Here is an 8864-nt window from a genome sequence, read left to right on the forward strand (position 1 = left end):
TAGCTTTTGGTCCTGGAAGTTGCCCTCGATGTATTTGTCTGAGTAGAGCCATTGTATCTAAATAGCAAGGCAGAGAAGAATTAACACATGCATAGAACGTGACTATTTACAAGCAGCTTGCATGAGCATTATCTCACTTGATCCCCAAAAGAAACTCAGAAGATGAATGGAGAAAAGCACTCGCATGTTACAGTAGCACAAAGACATTTGGAAATATCTGTGAAATGATGAGTAAAAAATCTGAAAACCCATCCACACCCACCCCCATTCAAAACCAGGGTGGGAGTGTCAGAGTGATGTTTCAGCAGTGTCTTGTCCTAGAACCAACATATTCACATTTGACCATAACAAATATTCCATGTCTTTGATTTTTTTCTCTTAACACAAACATAAGACTAGTTTATTAGACAATTGCACAAGATTTTGTGAAGCCTTTTGTAAGCACCAAATATGAAAATTATTCAGAGAGAGAAATCAAAACTTATAAGTATCATTAAGCAAAAGAACTACACATTACACTGTATACTAATATGGATTATTAAAAATATTTCAAAGTGTTCAATGTAAAAAAGTAGAAAAATTTTAAAACCACGGATTTTACTTAAAAAAAACATAAAGCTTCAAATTCCATGTCTGAATGTCACAGAAAAGCCAGTTTGTTCACAAGGCTACGTAGTAAGTCTTAACCACATCAATATAGCACTCTCCCAGAAATGAATGTCCAACAATTAGCCTCCAATTCCCTCAAACCCCCACTTCCTTGCAAGATGAATTCTTCCTGATTCTTCTCTTCCCTGCTTGCCAAGACCCCAAATTTGATCATCCAAAGCATTTTCTTTCCCCTGCTTTCCACTCCATAGTATTTGTCCTTCCCCTTTACCATTAATTGAAAACTCAACCCTGGAACCATGCTGTAAACCATGCATTTCACCTCTGGAGAGGATCACAGGATTCCATAATCTGGCCCCTGTATTAATCAGCTTGACTGCTACAACCAAATATCATACACTGGGTAGTTTAAACAGCCGACATGTATTTCTCACAGTTCTAGAGGCTGGAAGTCCAAGATTGAGGTGCCAGCATGACTGGGCTCCTGGCAAGGGCTATCTTTCTGCCTTGCAGATGACTGCCTTCTACCTGTGTCCTCATGGCCACAGAGAGGAAGCTCTGGTGTCTCTTTCTTTTCTTACAAGGGCACTAATCCCATCATGGGGAAATCCACCCTTGTGACCCTATCTAAACCTAATTGTTTCCCCAAGGCCCCATATCCAAACACCATCACACTGTGGGTAGAGCTTCAACATATGAGCCTTGAGAGGACAGAATTCAGTCCTTAGCAGCCCCATTTCCAATTCCTGATGTCATCCTCTAAATGGCCTTCAATGCTCTGCAGCAGTTCTTCTACTAATTCCTGTCATATACTCACTCTCCCAAATTTATATATGAAACCAAAGAATTGCCCTGGCCGTAGCTGAGGTTATATAAATACAATGTTACTAACACACTTGTATGAAAGAATAGAACATCAAAAGTCAATGTATTGAAGAGCCCACACAACAAACTCTTTTCATGATTCTGAAAATCCCTTCAGGGGCTCTCCTAAAGTTCCAAAAATTCTCCTATAATTAAAATTGTTTTTCCCCAAACCTAGCATTTAATATAAATAAATATTGACTTCCTTGTCTGTTTTTACAATTTTGTTCTTGTTTGCTATTTTAGCAACTGTTTTTCTGTCTACCTTACAATATAAATGTAAAATATTTCAGGTACATTATGGATGAAAAAAATTGTTTAGAAATATAACCATATTCATAGTATTTCTTTGGATAAGTGCTTTTTGAGTTTCAAATGAGCAAGTTTTGAAATAAACTTATAAGAAATAAATAATCTGTAAGTTGGGGACTATTCTATAGGAAGCATCATATTTTCCCACATAATATTTAACATTTGAGGCAATATAATTAAATTTAGAAAATATTTTCAATTTATAAGGGGAAGGGAAATATATACAAGGATTAGATGACAACAAATGCTAATGTGTAATTACTGATTCTTTATGAAAGTGGAAACTTCGCTGTAATACCAAGCTTCCAAATATGAATTGAAGAATGAACCTGTTCAACTTATTAGAAAAGTTGACACTAGCTCAAAACAACTTTTTAAAAAGTGTGTTATAAGAACAAACTACTAATATTTCTGTAGCATTTTGAACCAAGAAAGACAATCAATCAAAAGGAGAAGTATAACAAACACACCAGAAAGATCTAGAGATCATGTTCCCTTAAAGCATAGATGTGATCTGGTGGAAAACTTCCAGTTATCAGTCTGAAACTGTATGACAATTCCAACAAATTTTACTGTCTTGTAGACCTCCTCTTGCCCAGAGCTAGCCAAGATAAGCCATGGGCTCACCTGTCACATTAACCTTAAGAGACACATCAGGTCCTGATGAAGAGGATATTCAAATCAATCCACTATTGATTCCTACACCCTGCTCCTTCCAACCCACTGTCAAGTTCTAAGAAACTACTAGAAGATCCAAAGTCATCTTGGGAGGGAGTGCCCTCAGCACTGGTTAACAAGTGATACCTGATCACCATTCACCTAGTCTTTTATTTCTACAAATTTCAACTCCAGTCCTTAGAAAGAAGCAGAACCAGGGGATGAGTACCATGAACTGAGTTTTTCTGAATCCTGATAAATTTTCATTATCCATTTTGAAATCATTTTGCCCCAAACCTCAGGTACATATCAAACTAGGAGACTGAACTGAGAAGGAGACAAATTGAAAGAAAAGGTCTGAGACACAGGGCAGGCAAGAGATGCTTGAAACCTTTCAGCTGCTCCATCCCTTGAAAGCTTTGGCCCCACTGGGCTAGCAGCACTCTTACCTTCCTGGAGAAAAGTGCTTTTGATCCATTATTTTAGAGAATAAGAATATCACTTGTCATTTCCCTTTTTAAAAAGTTATTTATAAGTTAGTAAATTAATAAGTAGTTTATATAGCAATTTTTAGTCAAATGGGTTTCACACCATATAACAAGTCTTTGAATTTTAGAATTTGAGAATTTTTGAATATGTCTTCTTTGCGATTATTGTAGTCAAATGTAAAATATTTTCCCTACACACTGAAAAATATGTCATGTAAATTACATTAAATGCTTATGGTAAATATCTGCACTGGAAGGAAAAATCTGTTCTCAAAGAAATTAGGGCCTGAAACTTCATACAGATTCAATAAATACATGCCAAATGAATAAAGTGATAGTGTGTATTAATTTGTGCTAAACCTAATGCTACATCTATACATATTTTCTCATTATGATATGATTTTGCTGTGTCCCCACTCAAAATGTCATCTTGGATTTTAATCCCCATAATCCCCATGTGTCAAGAGAGAGACCAGGTGGAGGTAATTGAATCATGAAGATGGTTTCCCCCATGTTGTTCTCATGATAGTGAGTAAGTTCTCACGAGATCTGGTGGTTTTATACGTGTTTGGTAGTTCCTCCTGCGTTCCTTCTCCTTCCTGCTGCCTTGTGAATAAGGGGCCTTGCTTCTCCTTTGCCTTCCGCCATGATTGTAAATTTCCTGAGGCTTCCCCAGCCATGCTGAACTGTGAGTCAGTTAAACCTCTTTCCTTTATAAATTACCCACTCTTGGGTAACTCTTTATAGCGTATGAAAACGGACTAATACAAATCATTTGGGTGCTGTTCTTATTTTATGAATGAGGAAAGAGTTATTTGTCCAAGGTTACAAAGCTGATCAATGATGTCACAAAAACTCAAGAAGAAACTATATGTAGTTGAGATGTCAACACAAGACCAATGTCCAGGAACATAGGTTCTAGCTCTGACCAGGCCACCAGTTTTCTATAATCTTGAATATGATTCTTGATTTTTCTTATCCTTTCTTTATCTAAGGTTCTCTTCCAGTTCTAAAATTCTCTAATTCTATAAATTTATGCCATCTTGCACCTGCATTTCAGTTAAAGATCCTTTCAGACAAGTGGCTGGATGAAATCCTCCCAGATGTGGTGTAAAACCACGCAGTTCTTCTGTCGTGCAACACTCTCGTATTAGTCATGCCTTGAGTGCACTACCTCGATTTTCTAATCCATGCAAGTGCTTAATTTGTTGTATGTAATTTGTTCTCTTTCAAGTTAATATCCCTGTATTATAAAAATCAATAAACACACATTGAAAATAATTACAAAGATGTAAACCTCTTACTTTGCAAAAATACGTTGTAATGCATGCATTTTTCTACTCAGCAACATTTACTACGTGTTTAAAATGATGCTCTGTGCAATCTTAGGCAGGAGAAAATGTTTCCTAGAGAAATTTCAAACATCTATATGAAAAAAAAAGAATACGCATAATCAACATAACGATCTCAAGAATGGAATCAACAGAAATAAAATCACCTCCTTTGGTTCTTCTGGGAAAATAGCTAGTTAAAGATAAAATCAATGATAGCAAGAGGGGTGGTTTTGTTAGCCAGCATCAACTAACTGCTGTTCAGTGGGTGCATTTGTTTATGGCTTTATTACTAAAGCAATGCAGGATCAATAAAATTGTTTGAGGGCCTTGAATTTCTTACTCTATATAACTACCGATGCCAACCCAGGGTGGACTAGTAAGGTGGGCAGTTTGGCAAAACAGGTCCATTTAACTGGAGCTTTTCTCACGGGCTCTGACCACTGCCACTAAGGAGACCTTAAAGTAAGACCCCAGGGGATTCAGGCATCCACATTACAAATTGTACTTCATGAGACACTCATTCAGGTCAATTAACTGTGAGAAATATTGCATACCTATCCTTTTCTGAATATGTACAAAGCAGATGAGCTTATTAAAGTCTTTAAGAAGTCCTTTGTAAAGATACATGCTTAAATTTGTTTATATCACATTCTCCAAATCCATTGCCCATAGGACCCCTCTTATCCAATATCTATTAACACCTGACAAAGTATTCCAGGGAACATGTTCTCTTTAGCCACTGCTAGGGCTACTGATTTCATAAGATGAAGACTGAACAAGAGAAAGGAGAAAAGGGACTACCATTCATGGATCACTTACAAGGGGCCTCACTTTGCTGTCAGGGTTTTGAATGCACAATTTCATATAATCCTCACAATAATCCTGTGAAATAATATCATATTATCTTCATTTGACAGTTAAGGGAACTGAAAATATATGTGAAATTGACTGGGAAAAAGTACTTACAATTAAGTGAAAAAAAATCAGATTATAAATATGTTTATAAATATATGCATATATCTATTATATATAGTCTAAATATTGTTAACTAGCAGCCTGTAGGGATTTTTAATTAAAAGACATTGGTTTCCCACATTTAAAACTGAGGAAGTTTCCAATATTTTTAAAAACCAGAAGCTTTAGCAATGAGGGGACCCTTCTTTTGGGGAACCTCCCTCTAATGCTAAACAGTAGCTGTCTCTTTAAGTGAGGTTTGAAATCTCCACTTGCCCAAATTCCATCTGGCTCGCTTAACTCACACATGCCAGCTGTCTAGTCCACACAAACATTCAGGTGTCTGATCTAAATAGAGATATGCCAAAATGCTCTAAGAAAAGCACTGTGGTTTGGCCCTAGGTTACAGCACATCAGAACAGCTCCTACCCTAACAGAGCTCAGACTACAGCAGGAAATACAGACAATTCCGCAAGCAATTTCATAATTGCTTGGAAAGTATTAAGTTGTAAAGCATTGAAAAAATGAAGGAATAACTTAGGACCTCAGAATGGGAGCACCCAAAGAAAGTGATTTTTGAGCAGAGACTTGAAAAATTAGTAAGAATTGTCTAGGAAAACAAAGCGGGTAAAGAGTATTATAGGAGGTAAAGAGTATTGCCGATGGACCCCACAAATAAACCTTTTTTGAGCACTGTTACACATATGGAGTAAATGCAGCCTTTACAAGCTTGTAATCATTTGGAGAGACAAGACAACAGGCCGTCAGAAAGAGGGCACACAATGTCGTTGATGAGTGTGAGGGTTCATAATTTCAACTTGGGACTTTGGCAAGAAGGTCTGCCACAGCAAAGTCACTCAAATCATCAAGAAAAAGGCTGAGAAAACAATATAATATGATAATAAGAGCAGACTGTCCCAAATGCACAGCAAATTCTGGTTCCCCTCACTCATGGCATTCTCGTGACTGAGGAAGTATGAGTGCCCAAGGCTCGTACCCCCCAGGGAGCACAGCCACAAGGTGAGCTTGCTGACGCAGAATGTGTTCAGCGAGCATGAGTGTGGGAAGTCACAGAGCCCACAGCAACGAAGGTCGGCCAGGGAGGTTTGATATGTTAGCGAGTGATGTATCCGTCACACTGCAGCTTCTGAGAAGTTGGATCACCTGATCTTTCGGTCATGTCAGGACTTATCTTCCCAACAAAAAAGAAAGTTTGAATCCTTTTGATTTATGACCACTTAGAACATTGCAAGAAACATGCCTGGCCATTTATGTTATTGTCTCATTTAATTTAATCACAAAATAGATCATTAGGCAGAAATTAGTATCCCATGTTATAAAAGAAGTAACTGAGGCTCAGTGGTTATACATCTTGCTGAATGTGCCATGGCAGTAGTAAGTGGCAGAACCAGACTGAAGTTAGGCATTCCAAACCCAAAGCTCATACCCTTAGTCAGCGTTTTGCAAACTGTAGATAAAGACCCATTACTTAATAATAAAACATCTATTGAGTGGCTTACCATGTAAGAATTTGTGAGTGAAAAAGTAAGATAAAACAGATTAAATATTGTGTTTCACATATAATAATACTAAGTTCACTTGACCCTTGAAAAATATGGGTTTGATCCATGTGGGTCCACTTATACACAGACTTTTTTCAATAAATATATTGGAAATTTTGGGGGAGATTTGCTCCAATTTGGAAAAACTTACAGATGAACTATGTAGCCAAGAAATATTTTTTAAATTAAGAAAAAGTTAAGCATGTAACAAGCAAATAAAATATATGTAGATACTAGCCTATTTTATCAAATACTACCATAAAATATACACAAATCTATTATAAAAAGTTAAACATTTGTCAAAATTTACAAGATTTCATGACCAAGAACCCAAAAGCAAATGCACCACAAACAAAGATAAATAGATGGGACTTAATTAAACTAAATGGCTTCTGCCCAGCAAAAGAAACACAGCAAGCACCTAAGTTAAAATCAGATTTATTTCTCAAAATCACTACATGCCCAGTGTTCTAACTCACACTCACTCAGGACACCTGGCTGATGGAGGCTCTGCCTTGAAAAGCACTTTTACAATCAATATGGTACTGAGGAAGACACACAGAGAATAATACATAGTCTCTTAAAGCTTCCACATTGATATGACACATGTCACTTATATTTTATTAAGCAAAGCAAGCAATGTGGTCACATCTAATTTCAAAAGTATAGCAAGTACCACTGTTCCATGTGTCTGGAAAGAAGAAACCTGGAAGTATTGGTCAAACAGCACTGTATTAGTCCATTTTCACACTGTTGATAAAGACATACCTGAGACTGGGTAATTTGTTTTAAAACAAGAGGTTTAATGGACTCACAGTTCCACATAGCTGGGGAGGCGCCTCCATCATGGCGGAAAGTGAAATGCATGTCTTACATGGTGACAGGCAAGAGAAGGAATGAGAACCAAGCAATAGGGGTTTCCCCTTATAAAACCATCAGATCTTGTGAGACTTATTCACTACCACGAGAACAGTATAGGGGAAACCACCCCCATGATTCAATTATCTCCTACCAGGTCCCTCCCACAACATGTGAGAATTATGGGAGCTACAATTCAGGATGAGATTTGGGTGGGGGCACAGCAAACCATATTAAACACTAATGACTATCATAGGAATCACTATCATGTAGGCAATAGTTGAGGCCATGAAGATGAATTAGATCTTATTCTATTCCCAGGGAAGAAAATGCCAACACATGTTTTAATAATATGGTACCTATACTCATATTTCCAAATGTCCTACTAGTAGTTTAAATACAAAATATCGTAAACCAAACTATTTATCCTCCCTACAAAAATGAGTTCCCTGTACTCATTTGGATATAATTTTGATTAATATCATCTCTATTCACTCAGCTGCCCAGGTGAATAACTTTGGATTCATCTTTAACTCCTCCTTGGCCTTCACCGGCAGACCTCATCAATCACAGCTCTGTCCACCCAGTAAACAGCTCATGAATCCATCCTTACTTCTTCATTTCCACTCTCACTACCTTGGTACCAGCCCACATCATCTCAACCAATGCCAACTATCCTAAATAAGGCTGTACTGCTTTTATATAATTAACAAACTTGGAGATATGTCTTATGAAAATTGGCTGCTATTGTGCCATAAATAGTTTCTATAATCTTTTTCTTAGTATCTTCTTGAGATTTGGCAAATATCTGTTCTTGAAAATGCCTCCTATATTGGAAAAAATCCAGGTATAGTGATTGAAGAGGAAGAAAATATTTAGAGAACTCTTGAGAAGAAAAAACAGGGAAAGAGGGGCAAGAAGAGTCAAGGATACTTATATGACTGCCCTGTCTCATGAGAATAGTCACCTTTCAAAGTTCTCTCTGCTGCTAACTTAGAGGGTTTATAGTTTTATTTTAAAGAGAGAAGCTGATTCCTTGTAGAAAATCTTTTATAGTGCTGTAGGAGTTGAAATCACAAGTCTGAATAGAATCTCCAAGGAAGATAATGAAGAAAAAAAAAACAGAAAGATGAGGAGTAAACTTGGAAGTGTGATGTACTGATGAGGGAGGAATAAGAAGAAAGCAGAGCCAGAGCAGGGCAGGAAAGGAACAGACAGAAAGGTGG

Source organism: Gorilla gorilla, chromosome 1, assembly GCF_029281585.2.
Source record: "Gorilla gorilla gorilla isolate KB3781 chromosome 1, NHGRI_mGorGor1-v2.1_pri, whole genome shotgun sequence".
NCBI classification, from domain to species: domain Eukaryota; kingdom Metazoa; phylum Chordata; class Mammalia; order Primates; family Hominidae; genus Gorilla; species Gorilla gorilla.